This window comes from Oryctolagus cuniculus, chromosome 3 (genome assembly GCF_051225735.1).
Source record: "Oryctolagus cuniculus isolate XC-2025 breed Fujian yellow rabbit chromosome 3, ASM5122573v1, whole genome shotgun sequence".
Lineage (NCBI taxonomy): Eukaryota > Metazoa > Chordata > Mammalia > Lagomorpha > Leporidae > Oryctolagus > Oryctolagus cuniculus.
Genome location: NC_142869.1, coordinates 135,402,099 through 135,416,399, shown reverse-complemented (window position 1 = coordinate 135,416,399; position 14,301 = coordinate 135,402,099). Strand labels below are relative to the sequence as shown.

Here is a 14,301-nt window from a genome sequence, read left to right as displayed (position 1 = left end):
ACACTACACCAAGGGAGATAAGCCAGTCACAAAAGCACGAACACTGTATGAGCCCACTCATCTAGGGTACCTAGAGTGCTCAGACGCACAGAGATAGAATACGGGACAATGGTTGCCTGGAGCTGCAGGCAGAAGAGACAGGAATTAGTCTTTCCGAGTCCAGAGTTCCAGTTTAGGAAGATGAAAAAAGTTCTGGAGGTAGATACATACCATATGAATGTACTTAATGCCACTGAACTGTACATCTAAGAACAGTAAATCATGTGCTATACATTAGCACAAAGCATTACCTTTCATATAAATATACTGCATTGGCCCCTCTGATAATGAAGGAGTTGTGGTTGCCAAAGCTGGAGACAGAGTCCCATGGTTTCCTCCTTCCTGCACATTTTGAGAGGGAAACACTCAGCAGCTCACTTGGTAAGTTTTCCTAGAAACTGCACTCAAACTCGCAGACACAGAATAGGGTGCTAATCACCAGCATGCAGCAGCCAGGGCACAGGAGGGACAGAGGGGTGCAGGGTGGGACATGAGGGGCTGGGGGTCCAAGGGTTCCAAGTTTCAGCTGTGCAGAAGAAATGCAGAGTGGTGACTACCAAGAAAAACACTATTGTACTCTCGCGACATACTAAGAATACAGGGATCATAAATATCCTCATCATAAAAATAAAAAGAGGTAAGGCCGGCACTGTGGTGCAGTAGGTTAATCCTCCACCTGCGGCACCAATCATCCCATATGGGCGCCGGTTCAAGTCCCAGCTGCTCCACTTCCGATCCAGCTCTCTGTAATGGCCTGAAAAAGCAATGGAGAATGACCCAAGTCCTTGGGCCCCTGCACCCATGTGGGAGACCCGGAAGAAGCTCCTGGGTCCTGGCTTCAGATTGGTGCAGCTCTGGTCATTGTAGCCAATTGGGGAGTGAACCAGTGGATGGAAGACCTCTCTGCCTCTCCTTCTCTGTGTAACTCTTTCAAATAAATAAAGAAAAATTTTTTAAATAAAAATAAATAAAAAGAAGTAACAATGTGAAGTGATAAATATGTTAATTAGACTGACAGTGCATGTGTGTCAAAACATATTGTAGGGCTAGCGCTGTGGTGTAACAGATTAAGCCGCAATGCTGGCATCCCATGTGGGCACCGGTTTGAGTCCCGGCTGTTCCACTTCTATCCAGCTCCCTGCAATGGCCTGGGAAAACAGTAGAAGAGGCCTGGTTACTTAGGCCCTGCACCCACATAGGAGACCTGGAAGAACTGCAGCCATCTGGAAAGTAAACCATTAGATGGGGCCGGCGCAGCGGCTCACTAGGCTAATCCTCTGCCTGCAGCGCCGGAACACCGGGTTCTAGTCCCGGTCGGGGTGCCGGATTCTGTCCCGGTTGCCCCTCTTCCAGGCTAGCTCTCTGCTGTGGCCGGGGAGTGCAGTGGAGGATGGCCCAAGTGCTTGGGCCCTGCACCCCATGGGAGACCAGGATAAGTACCTGGCTCTTGCCATCGGATCAGCGCTGTGCGCCGGCCGCAGCGCGCCGTCCACAACGGCCATTGGAGGGTGAACCAACGGCAAAAAGGAAGATCTTTCTCTCTGTCTCTCTCACTGTCCACTCTGCCTGTCAAAAGTAATAATAATAATAAAATAAACCATTAGATGGAAGATCTCTCTCTGTATGTGTCTCCCTCTCTCTCTGTAATTCAGCCTTTCAAACAAATAAATAAATACATAAATCTTTCTTTAGAAACCATGTTGTGTGTCTTAAGGGCTAGTGTTGTGGCAAAGCAGATTAAACCACTGCCTGTAACACTGGTATCCCATATAAGCACTGGTTCAAGTTCCAGCTGTCCCACTTCCCATCCAGCTCCCTGCTGATGCACCTGGAAAAGCAGCAGCAGAGAACCCAGGTGCTTGAGCCCCTGCCACCCACATGGTAGACTCAGAAGGAGGTCCTGGACCCTGGTTTCAGCCTGGCTCAGCCCTAACAGTTGCAGCCATTTGAGAAGTGAACCAGTGGACGGAAGATCTCTCCCCCTAACTCTGCCTTTCAAATAAATGTCTTTATGAAAATCATGTAACATATCTTAAATATATCCAATTGTTATTTGTAAATTGTATCTCAATAAAGCTGGGGTAGAACACGAAACTTCAGGCTCAGGTGCCAACAAAGGCTTTTTCTAAATGAAAGGGCTTTTCATTCATCAGGTAAAATGTTAATTTAAAAAAACCATCCACAAGATTTTTGCCTATAGCAAAATCCAGAAAGCTCTCTCGGCCTTATCTGCCAGAAAGGTTCAAGGCTCCTTCAGATGCGGAAGTACTAAATTTAAAAGAAAAAGAACACCCAGATGTACTTAGTAACATTCAATTATTACTTTTTCATCAATCATCTCAGCGGTTGAAGGTCAACCTGAAGAAGTCAGTGGATCCAAACACTGGAAACTTACATAGAACAAGAACACAGGCACCCGGAGTTCCAGTTTAATTGGCTCTGAGTTGGCAAGCATCTCAGATGGGAACTGATCTTGGAAAATGGGGAAGGCTGCTGACAGAGGGAGCAGATGAGGACTTCAGGGTGATGTTCTCCGCCTGCGTGTCTCAGTGGTTCTGCTCAGGGGTGAGTCATGACCAGGAGGGACCACAAGGGGGCTTTCTCCCACGTTCCTGTTTTGTTTCTTGATTTGAGTGCAAGTTCATCAAGCTGCACGTTTTTAAAAAAGATTTATTAATTTTATTTGAAAGGCAGAGTTACAGAGAGAGGAGAGACAGAAAGAGAGATTTTCCCATCCATTGGTTTACTCCCCAAATGGCAGCAACATTGGGAGCTGGGACAGGCCAAAGCCAAGACCTTGGAGCTCCACCCCAGTCTCCCATGTGGGTGCAGGGGCTCAAGTACTTGGGTCATGTGCTGCTGCTTTCCCAGGAGCACTAGCAGGAGCTGGATCTGCAGATGCACCTGGATGCCAGCATTGCAGGTGGCAGCTTAGCCCGCTGTGCTACAATGCTGGCCCAAAAATAGAGGGGGGGACCCTGTTGGGGAAGTTTGTAGCCACAGATGATAAAATCAGAATCAATCTCCTTGAGGGTAGAAACTTTGTTTGCTTGCCACTGTGTCTCCAGTGCCTAGAAAAGCAGACCATGCACTCCTTAAATACTTGTGGATGAAATGAATGGGTCTGTTTACCAGAAAATCTTGTGTAGAGTTCCATTTAATAGCTAGGTTGTACACAGATAACCTAGTCTCTACTGGGGAAAAAAAACGATGCCTATGCAAAAGTATTATTTAAAGGCATTCTTAAGCCCAGGTGCACACATTCAAGTACCTTCTCGCACTTAGCCATGACCGTCACCATTGTCCTACTGGCTTCACAGAGGGGACCTGCATTTTACATACCACCGCTGCTGCAACAGCAATGACGTGGTGTAAGGGCACTCTGGCCCTAGTGTACGACCAGCCTGCAATCCCAGGCTGGGCCACCTCTGTTTCATTGACTGGTCTGGAAACCTGAGTGTTAGATACAATGTTGCCTGAGTTCCTTTACAGCTCTAAAAATCCTGGAGTATCTGAAATGTTTAACAACTTCCCTGTGATGGAATAGAAAGGCTGGGGAAAAAAAAAAAAACACGAGTCAATAGGATTACTAATGCAAAATGAACCCATTTTTCCAATTGATTGGTTAATTACAATAATCCTAAAAGCTATTCTGGGAATAGCTGATTTCACGTTAGTCCGAATTCGTCTTTCCTACTAGGCAACCTGGCGCATCTGTGTAAATGCACCACATATTCCTGTAATTCAGGATACGGGATATTGTTCTAAAAGTATATGCTAGAATCCTCTTCAAACTCAATATCCAACTGGAGGAGTAACTCTCCTGCAGTCAGAACAGTCTAGAAAGGGCATTCAGGGCTTGGAGTCTGAAATAAAAAGGTATGCCAAATAGATGCCTGGCCTTTCCTTAAGGAAAAAAAAAAAGGTTTTCTTAAAAATTACAGTGTGCCAGAAGCATCACTTTGCAACTTCAGGGGGCTCTGGTTGCTAAGAACAATATACAGGCTGTAAAGTACTGAATTGTAGGTTAACAGCCATGCACTTAAAAGCTAAAGGGAATAAAAACCTGTAAAGGAATTCAGGGTGAAACAGGGGAATAAAAGGCTTTTCCACAGTACAGTTCTCCGAATTACAACATCGCCAGCTACTGTGAGGTCTGCGGGAGTCAGCACTAAATGGACTTGTAACGTCAAGCCCCAGCTTTGAACAGTAGATGGTCTGGGGCTTCTCCTAACCATAAGCCTTTGAAAGGCCACGTTTTCATAGGGCAAGTACAGGGGGCAAATGGTGTATCCCATTGCTCCCTAATCTCCTAGCTGTGTGGCCTTGGCAAGTCAGTTGACATACCTAAGCCTCTATCTCCTGCTTTTTAAAATAGGGTTATGGGAATTAGACGATCACGTATATTAGGCATGGTGCCCAACGTATCTGCAACTCAAACTATGCCATCAGTACCATTAAAGTAGAAAATGTCTGGCTGGGCACTTGACAAAGTTGTTACAATGCTGGTTGTGACTTGCGCATTCTATATCTGATGGGTATTCTTGGAGGAACCTACAAGGTTGATCACCTACAAGGCTGCTACCTACAAGGGAGATCCAGAATGAGTTCCTAGTTCCTGGCTTTGGCCAGGCCCAGCTGTTGGAAGCATTTGGGGGGAGAAGCAACAGAGGATCTAGCCCTCCCTCCTACCCTCCCTTCCTCGCTGCCTCTCTCTCTCTGCCTTTAAAATAAAGTAAAAACACATTTTAGGGGCTGGTGCTGTGGTGTAGCAGGTAAAGCCACTGCCTGCAGTGCCAGCATCCCACATGGGTGCCGGTTCGAGTCCTGGCTGCTCCACTTCCAACCCAGCTCTTTGCTATAGCCTGGGAAAGCAGTAGAAGATGGCCCAAGTCCTTGGGTCCCTGCACCCACATAGGAGACCCAGAAGAAGCTCCTGGCTCCTGGCTTCGGATCAACGCAACTCCAGCCGTTGCGGCCAATTGGGGAGTGAACCAGTGGATGGAAGACCTCTCTCTCTTTCTCTCTCTCTCTCTCTCTCTCTCTGCCTCTCTGTGAACTCTTTCAAATGAACAAATAAATTTTTTAAAAAAAAGCACACTTTAAAATTTTTAAAAAGAGAGACCACCGTATACCAAAATAAATAAATAAATACATGAGTAGAAAGTATCCACGTGTGTAAATCCTCTGTGGCACTTCTGGAAGGCTTTTCGCTCACGAGCTGTGATTACAGTATTTTAATAGCAGGCCCCGGCCAGCCTAAAGCAAGTCCCCTCCCAAGCAGCCCAGCCTCCCTAGGTTGGCATTCAGGCGGCTACCATGCTCCTTCCCAGGACAAACTCAGTGGGCGCTCCCGCTGCGGAACCAGAGCCTCGCGCCCCATTTCACTTGGCTCCACCTCTTCTTGCCACAGCCTCGGGCCAGAAGGGGCCCAGCCCTTCAGACCCGCACTTCTGAGCATTAACCATCTGGGACCGGGAAGGAACAAACGCCTCCCTCTTAAGACCACTCAGCGCCGGGTGGTGCCTACGGCGGGAGCTGCTGGTGCGAAAAGGACAGGAGGGAGGCTCGGTGCCTCCCTCCGTGCCCACGAACGCGCAGCGGAGCGGAAGACACGGCGGTGGGGCCGGAGAGGGGACCCGGGGAAGGGACCCAGGGAACCTTCCCGCCGCTCCGGAAGAAAGGAGGACACCCGATCTCTCTGCGCTCTGGCAGATGTGGGCCAGGGTGGCTGAGCCAGCGAACACCGGGGCGCCCACCCGCGCGCGCGGCGCGCAGGGGGTCCGGGAGCGCCGCCCGGCGCAGATGGCGCTGCCGGCGACATGGATGCTCCGGCGCGGGCAGTCACTCCTGGCTCAAAACAGCATCCTTGGGCGAACTGTTGCCAGAGCCCACCGCTGGGAGCCCGGGCAGGGCAGGGACGGGAGGCGGGGGTCTCTCCAGTCAACCTCCAGCCTGGCGCGGCGGCCCTGACAAGTCTCAGACCTCGGAAGGCTGCACGGCTGGCTGGGACCCCCGGAGACCACACCTGCAGGCCAACAAAGCCCCCCGCATGCGCCCCCACCCTCGCTGTCCTGTGTCTCTCCCGTTCCGCCTTTGGTTCCCTAAATCCTCTTTAGGGCAGCGAGAGTGGAGCAAGGCGTCGGCCTCGCCCCCTTGAACCGGGCGATGCGCGCAGGTGTCGCACATCCGAACAAAGCCCACGCCCAGATGTGTCCGTGGGGACCGGAACGCGCACACTCCTGCGCGCGCCCAGCCCGGCCCCTGCGCTCCTTGCCCCACCGGCGCCTGGGCGAGACACCCGGCACCCTCCGGGTCGCTCGCTGCCCGGGAAGGGGCTGCGCCGGGCCGCAGCAACCTCTCCACGCCCGGCTGCCCACGGGGTGCTCTCCACGCAGAGCTTCCCGGAAAACGTGGGACGAGGGCACGGACGCCGAAGTTGGCCACGGACGGGAGGAAGCAGCGGGTGCCCGCCCGCGCCACGGGCGCTGAGCCTTTCGGCTGTGCCCTCGGCCGGGCGCCCGCGGATGTGTTAGGGGCCTGTGAGGGAGAAGGGGCTTGGCGACCTGCTTCGCCAGCGTGGAGAGCGCCCGGCAGATGCCGCGGCCGCTGTCCTAGGGCACCCAGCAGCCCCCCGCGCCCGCCTCCGCTCCTGCCACCGCCCCCGGAGCAGGACCAGGTGTCACCGCCAGACGCGCACGGAGCCACTCACGTTCTCGCGCCGCGCCCACTGCTCAGCGACCCGGCGCCGACTGCCCGTCAGGACGCTGCAGCGCCGATGGCGTTCAGTGCCGGAGGAAGCTGTCGCTTCTGGTGGCCCAGCCGGGCCGCCCCTGCGCTGGTGGCCCGCGCCCGCGCGTCTGACGCTCGGACTGCGGCGCGCGTCCGCCCGCGACCCCGGCGAAGCGAGGCTGGCCCCGCGCCGGCGCACGCCCCGCGTCGTGCTGCGGCCCCTCCTGCCTCTCCTCCGCGTCCTCAGTCCCCCGCCCCGCACTCCTCCCCGGCGCCTCCCGCCCCTTCCCTCCCGGCCAGCCCCTCCCGCCCGGCGGTGGCGCCGGCGAATGGGCTGCAGCCGCCTGCGCCTCGGGGGACTGGGGGCGCTCACCTGAGCCGCCAGGCGCGCAGCCGCCCACCTTCGTCCTCCCGCGAGCAGTGCGGTGGTGGGTGCGGGGATGGGTGTGGGCCCAGAGGCGGGAGCGTTCCAGGACCGGGGCGGCTAGGATCTAGCTTCTGTAGATGTTCCAGAAAATGGGCGGTTTTTAAATGCCACTCTTGTGAGTTTAGGTTTCTGTGGGAGGTCTCTGATGTTTTTCCCCTTTTCTTTTCAAGCGTTCTTATTTCTGCGAAACTCATCCGCCCGCCGTTGAGATGGGGTGGGTGTTTTGTTGTTGCTGGTTTTGCAAGCGTGCTTTGCAAACCGCCCTCAACAAGGGGAGAGCCCCCAGCAGATGTTGTCTGTTCGCAGCAGGCACGGGGTCTGATCTGGTCCCAGCCAACAAGGTCAGGTCACATTTGCTTATTGCAGATTTAGGAGAGTTATGCAGAATGTGTTGCAATGTAATTCAGAATGGAGATTTTTCTAGAAGTCTAGAGTTTGAGTGAACAATGCACGTCGCATGGTTCCAGCCCCGGAGCCCCTCTCTCCTCCGTGTCCCACACCTTTAGCCTGACACCCGAGACCCCATACTCTCCTGGGGCGGGTGACCCCAATCACTAACTTGCCAGCTCCCGCCCCACTTGACCGTTGAGAACAGGCCCCGCTCCTGTCCTCTGGCTGCCCCTCCACCTCAGCCACTATTTCGAGACAGGAGTTTTCTGTCCACCTTCTTTTCCAGCGAATTCCATAGGACAACGCTGCGAGATGGGGAGGGGACAGCCTTTTCTGCTCAGTTCTTGCCAGGGTTCTGTGTAGGAACTTGTGCCTGGAGCACTGAAGCAGCACTCTGGAATCCTCCTGTGTGAATCTCCTAAACTCTCCCCTTAAATGATAACCTCTGCTTGCAGTTGTGTTTTGTCTTCTGGCCTTAGCCCTGGTCCTTGAAGGCCAAACAGAGCAGACAGCATGTGGATCTGGTGGGGTCAGGATACGGAAGTGGTCAGGGGTTGCTGAAGGCATGAGCACGGGAGTTGAACCTCGGGCATGGTTTTCCCCATCTCTAAAGGTAGAATAGCAATGCACAGGGTTATTGTCAGGGTCAAATTTAAAGCACCAGACTGCATCTAGGACATAATTGGTGCTCGGCAAATTCTAGCTTGAAAAGCAATTGTTTGATAACATGCTTGTCAAACACAGGCGTGCTTGAATAGAAAGCACAAAGCCAGAAGAGGGAAAAGCTCTGGAGAAAGTGGTAATGACAGCGATAGCATCAAAGATTTGATCCTGCACAGTAGTTGTAGTAATAGCAAATTATTGTATCATTTTAATTTCCAGCTTATTATTTCAACTGCATTGCAGCCCCGCATGGCTGGGGATTAGTCTGTGGAGAGGATGAGCTGCAGGGAGAACCCAACAGCTGCTGCAGGACAAGCTGAATTGAAGGCAGCCTGGGAGGAGGGGCCAGAAGAATGATCTGAAAAAGGCTTAGAAGGACGCCTGATTGGGCAAAAGGACTTTCTACTGCCGACGATTGGGACGATTGGATTTGCTTGGCGATGCACGAGGCATTCTGATGTGGCTGCACGTGGCCAGTGATACTCACAACCTCCTGGCCTCAAGTGCTCGCCCCTGCCCATCCCTAAGCCTATTCTGTCCTCCTAGCCCTTATATCCCAAGCTTCGCTCCATCTCCTAACCCAAGTGGGGACTGGGTAATAAAGTACATCTTTGCCGTCATCGCTTGATGGTAACAGAATGTTCCTTGTGCCTGGAGCTGCTGTAAGGACTTTGCATTGATTATCTCACTTAATCTACAGCTCTCCCAAGTGGTGTGTGCTTTTATCACTCCTGGTTCAGAAAATGAGGTGAGAGAGGTTAAGCACTTTGCAGAGGTCACAGTGCTGGCATCAGAGATGAGGCTCTGGAGGCAGCAGTCTTAGCGCTGTGCCACACTGCTGGGCAGAGACAGCACACGGAAAGTTTGCTGGTTTTGACAGCCACATCATCAGAGTGCCGGTGCATTGAAACAGCTAACATCAGGAAGTCTCGGAGCCCCCCAGTGGTACCCACAGTGAATATGCCTCAGCTTTGCTCCTTCCCTCTTTTGCAATCCTGTCTCTCTCTCTCTCTTTTTTTTTTTTTCTCAGAATTCTCCCTCTCTTTCTCTGCAGGTCCACTTCTTCCTTCTCTCACCTAGTTTCCAACCTAACTTTCTTTTTTTTTTTTTTCTCTTTTTTTAAAAGATTTATTTGAAAGACAGAGTTCCAGAGAGGGAGAGATCATCCATCTGCTGCTTCACTCCCAAGATGGCCAAATTGGTGGATCTGGGCCAATCCGAAGCCAATAGCCAGGAGTTTCCTCCGGGTCTCCTACGTGGATGCAGGAGCTCAAGGACTTCGGGCATCTTCCACTGCTTTCCTGGGTACATTAGCAGGGAGCTGACTCAGAAGTGGAGTAGATGGGACTCGAACTGGTTGCCCATATTGGAAGCCAGCACACAGTGCCGCTACACCCCAGCGCTGGCTCCCATCCCAATTTTCTTATCCCACATCCTTGCTGCAAGCCTTTCCTGTCTGAAAACCTGATATTCTCCAAACCTTAACACGGACCCAGCTAGACGAGCAATGAGCCGGGTGCCCACAAACAAGTTACTTCCCATCTCAGAGTCTCTCCAGGCTAAGTGGGGAAAGATGGGGCTAGGTGACGCAGAGTTCTCTGAGCCATATCATTCTGTGACTCCAGTGCTAAGCAAGAGCTTTGATTCCTCCTCTAGTAAAATTCAGATGAAAGTTGGCTGAATTCTAGGTAAGGAAGATCAGTGCAGTAAAAACAAGTTCCTGGGGCCGGTGCTGTGGCGCAGTGGGTTGAAGCCCTGGCCTGAAGCGCCGGCATCCCATTTGGGTGCTGGTTTTAGTCCCGGCTGCTCCATTTCCAATCCAGCTCTCTGCTATGCCCTGGGAAAGCAGTAGAAGATGGCCCAAGTGCTTGGGCCCCTGCACCCACGTGGGAGACTGGGAAGAAGCTCCAGGCTCCTGGCCTCATTCAGACTGGTGCAGCTCTGGCCATTGCAGCCATCTGGGGAGTGAACCAGCAGATGAAAAATATCTCTCTCTCTGTCTCTACCTCTCTCTGTAACTCTATCTTTCAAATAAATAAAATAAATTAAAAACAAGTTCCTGAAGTAGCATAACCAGGTGTACAAGAATGGCTTGGACCAGTGTCCTTGTTTTTCTCAAGATGATATTCTGTGGCTGGGCAACATGCATTAGATTTCTGATAAGGGTGTGGTGAAGGTAGTAATTGCAAAAGCTCTTCCACTTGAAAGGGTAGTACATCTAATCCAACATTCTCAAAAAAGCATAGTTATTATGATGGGCAGCTCCTAAGAAAGTTTCCAACCTCTTGGTGTTGATGCTCCTATGTCACCCTCTCCCTGTGAAGATGGACTGAACCCAGTGGCGCACTTCTAATGGGCAGAATATGACAAATCATGGATGTCACTCCTGCTCCTGCTTTGCAAAGGCTCTGGCTTCTGTCTTTTTTCTCCTCTTTACCTTGCTCAAAGGGAAGGCAGCTGCCATGCTGTGAGCCTCCCTACGGAAAGGCTCATGGGGCAAAGAACTGAGCAAGGGCTCTGCCCAGCAGCACGTGAGGAAATGAGGCGCTCAGTCCCACAGCCACATGCAGAAGCCCGGGAGCAGATCACACCGTTGAGAGGACTCCAAGCCGACTTGGCTCCTTCACTGCAGTCATGTGGGAGACACTGAGCCAGAGGACTCTGTTCCTGGCACCCAGAAACTGGGAGATAATATATGTCTTTTGTGGTCCAGCTGCTAAATTCATCACCCATACAGTTGCTAACGTGCACTTCATAACCATGAATTTGCACCCAACCCAACCACACAAATAAGCTATATTTTCTGGATAGAAAAGGGGCCAAATGATCAGCTCCCACCGTAATAAGATGCAGCTTTGGTGCTGGATAAAGATATGATTGTGGAACAGAGAAGACATCAGTATGGTGTGTCTGATGAAACCTCAGAAGCTCCTAGCTCCACACCCCAGCAGCACACTCAGCTCCTCCAGCCAAGCTTCGGCTGACTAGCCAAGTTCCCTACATAAAGCTGGTCCTTTGTCCTCCTGGACACCAGCTGCAGTCTACACTGGCTCTTGAAGCTTTGTAATGGGTGATTAATAATCAGATATGTGCCTATATGTTTATAATATATAACTAACACTAAGATGTGCACAGTCATCCCTCTCCTGACCCCTGAGCGATGGAAGTTTCTGCAGATGCAAAACACCAGTTGCTCGCCCATGCTTTCTCACCATCTGCCACACAACCACAGAATTCTGTGTGCCAGTCTGATGCCATTTGGGCACGTGTCAAACAGGAACCAGAAATAGGAAACCCACTCCTTGTCCAGTGCTTGGCAACACAATGTCTCCATACCTAGCTGAAGGACACAGTGCTCAAGCAATTGGAAGAAAATGTGACCCAAGCAGCTGCCATATGTGGATTCCTTCTCTGGGAGTTCGTGAGTCACTAGGATGGCTCTGCTTGGCTCAACCCACCCCCGTGCTTGGGGAACCAAGCTGGAAAGAGGAGGAACATTTTCAGTGATAATAAGCACATTCTGGTAGCCAGCGCTCCCATCTGTTCCTACGGTTTCTATCTGCAGGAATGTTAAATGTTCTGCTGAATAGATGGAGAACTCATCAAGGTCAATGTGCAATCAGCCATTGCAGATGGGGCCATCCAAGAGGAGGAAGTGCCTCCATAGAGAGGCTGAGAAGTGCTCTTGATATGTGCCCGTCATTCTGGCCCAAGTGTGAGGGACAGTGAACAGGAAGCCGCTTCGTTTGGAGGAGGAAAAGGAGGCAGCCTCTGCCACCATCCTCTAGCATCTAAATGAATGACTTATTTGGCTATTTTTGCATCTATAAGAAAAAAATGCACACTGATTTCTACTTCCATTTTCTTTTAAGCCTTGATTTACATGTTACTTTCGATGTTTTTCAATATTTTTTGAAATTGTGATGCAATATCCATGACATAAAATGTACTGTCTTAGTCATTTTTACGCATACAGTCCAGAACCATTAATTAACTACATTCACACTGTAATGTGACTCTCCCCACTACCCACCTGCGGAACTCTTTTTATCTTGCAAAACTAACACTCTATGCTCTTTTTTTTTTTTTTTTGACAGGCAGAGTGGACAGTGAGAGAGAGACAGAGAGAAAGGTTGGTTCACCCTCCAATGGCCGCTGCGGCCAGCGACCAGCACACCACGCTGATCCGATGGCAGGAGCCAGGTGCTTCTCCTGGTCTTCCATGCGGGTGCAGGGCCCAAGCACTTGGGCCATCCTCCACTGCACTCCCGGGCCACAGCAGAGAGCTGGACTGGAAGAGGGGCAACCGGGACAGAATCCAGTGCCCTGACTGGGACTAGAACCTGGTGTGCCGGTGCCGCAAGGCAGAGGATTAGCTTATTGAGCCGTGGTGCCGGCCTCTATGCTCATTTTTTAAAAGATTTATTTATTTATTTATTTGAGAGGCAGAGTTACAGAGAAAGGGAGAGACTGAAGGAAAGGTCTTCCATCTGCTGATTCACTCCCCAGATGGCTACAACGGCTGGAGCTAGGCTGATCCAAAGCCAGGAGCCAGGAGCTTCTTCTGGGTCTCCTATATGGATGCAGGGCCCCAAGCACTTGGACCATCCTCTGCCTTCCCAGGCACATTAGCAGGGAGCTGGATTGAAAGTAGAGCAGCTTGGCTGGTGTTGAGGCTCACTAGGCTAACCCTCTGCCTGCGGCACCTGCGGCGGTTGGGGCGCCAGATTCTGTCCCGGTTGCTCCTCTTCCAGTCCAGCTCTCTGCTGTGGCCTGGGAAGGCAGTGGAGGATGGCCCAAGTGCTTGGGCCCTGCACCCCATGGGAGATCAGGAGGAAGCATCTGGCTCCTGGCTTCAGATCGGTGCAGTGTGCCGGCCGTAGCGGCCATTTGGGGGGTGAACCAACGGAAGGAAGACCTTTCTCTGTCTCTCTCACTCTCTCACTGTCTAACACTGCCTGTCAAAAAAAAAAAAAAAAAAAAAAAAAAAAAAAAAAAAAAAGTAGAGCAGCTGAGACTCAAACCAGTGCCCATATGGCAGCGGCTTAATCTACTACGCCACAGCACCGGCCTCTCTGTACTCATTAAAACAAATCCTCACTTCCCCATCTCTCTCAATTCCAGTAACTACCAATGTACTTTCTGTCTTGACGAATTTGACTGTTCCAAGTAGAATCTCACACTATTTGTCATTTTTGTGATTGCATATTTCACTGACATAATGTCCTCAGGGTTCATCCCTTTTGTAAAGTGTGACAGAATCTCTTTTCTTTTTAAGGCTGGATAATATTCAATTGTAGGTACGTATGTTCCACGTTTTCTTTATCCATTCATCTGTTGATGGGTATTTGGTTGCTTCTCTCTTTTGGCTCTCATGATTAAGGCTGCTATGAACATGGGTGTACAAATACTTCTCTCTCTCCAGGATTCTACTTCCAATTCTTTTGACTATCTACTGAGAAGTGAGATTGCTAAATCATATGGTAATTTTACTTTAAATTTTTTGAGGAGCCGGCGCTGTGGCTCAATAGGCTAATCCTCCGCCTTGCAGCGCCGGCACACCAGGTTCTAGTCCCGGTCAGGGTGCCAGATTCTGTCCCGGTTGTCCTTCTTCCAGGCCAGCTCTCTGCTATGGCCAGGGAATGCAATGGAGGATGGCCCAAGTGCTTGGGCCCTGCACCCGCATGGGAGACCAGGAAGAGCACCTGGCTCCTGCCTTCAGATCAGCGAGATGCGCCTGCCATTGGAGGGTGAACCAACGGCAAAAGGAAGACCTTTCCCTCTGTCTCTCTCTCTCTCTCTCACTGTCCACTCTGCCTGTCAAAAATAAATAAAAAAAAGATTTTTTTTGAGAAGGAGCTGGCACTGTGGTATAGTAGAATAAGCTTCTGCCTGTGGCATTGCCATCCCATATGGTCCTGGCTGCCCCACTTCCGATCCATCTCTCTGCTATGGTCTGGGAAAGCAGCAGAAGATGTCCTAGGTGCTTTGGTCTCTGCACCCACGTGGGAGACATGGAGGAAGCTCCTGGCTCCCGGCTTCGGATCTTC

General features: G+C 51.3%; 1 protein-coding gene across 16 annotated transcripts in view; it reads right to left on the bottom strand.

The window, feature by feature from the left end:
* NRCAM (neuronal cell adhesion molecule) overlaps positions 1–7,293 on the bottom strand; it is a 325,016-nt gene extending 317,723 nt beyond the window's left edge. For 12 of the 16 annotated variants that reach the window (XM_008258359.5, XM_008258365.5, XM_051849677.3 and 9 more), the window contains exon 1: positions 6,752–6,926. The gene's annotated coding sequence lies outside the window, so the exon portion shown is untranslated. Of the gene's footprint in view, positions 1–6,751; positions 6,927–7,144 lie in introns of those variants that run through there. The other 4 variants (XM_089328415.1, XM_089328417.1, XM_070071141.2 and 1 more) reach the window with 3 other exon arrangements.
* Between the last annotated feature and the right edge of the window lie 7,008 nt (positions 7,294–14,301).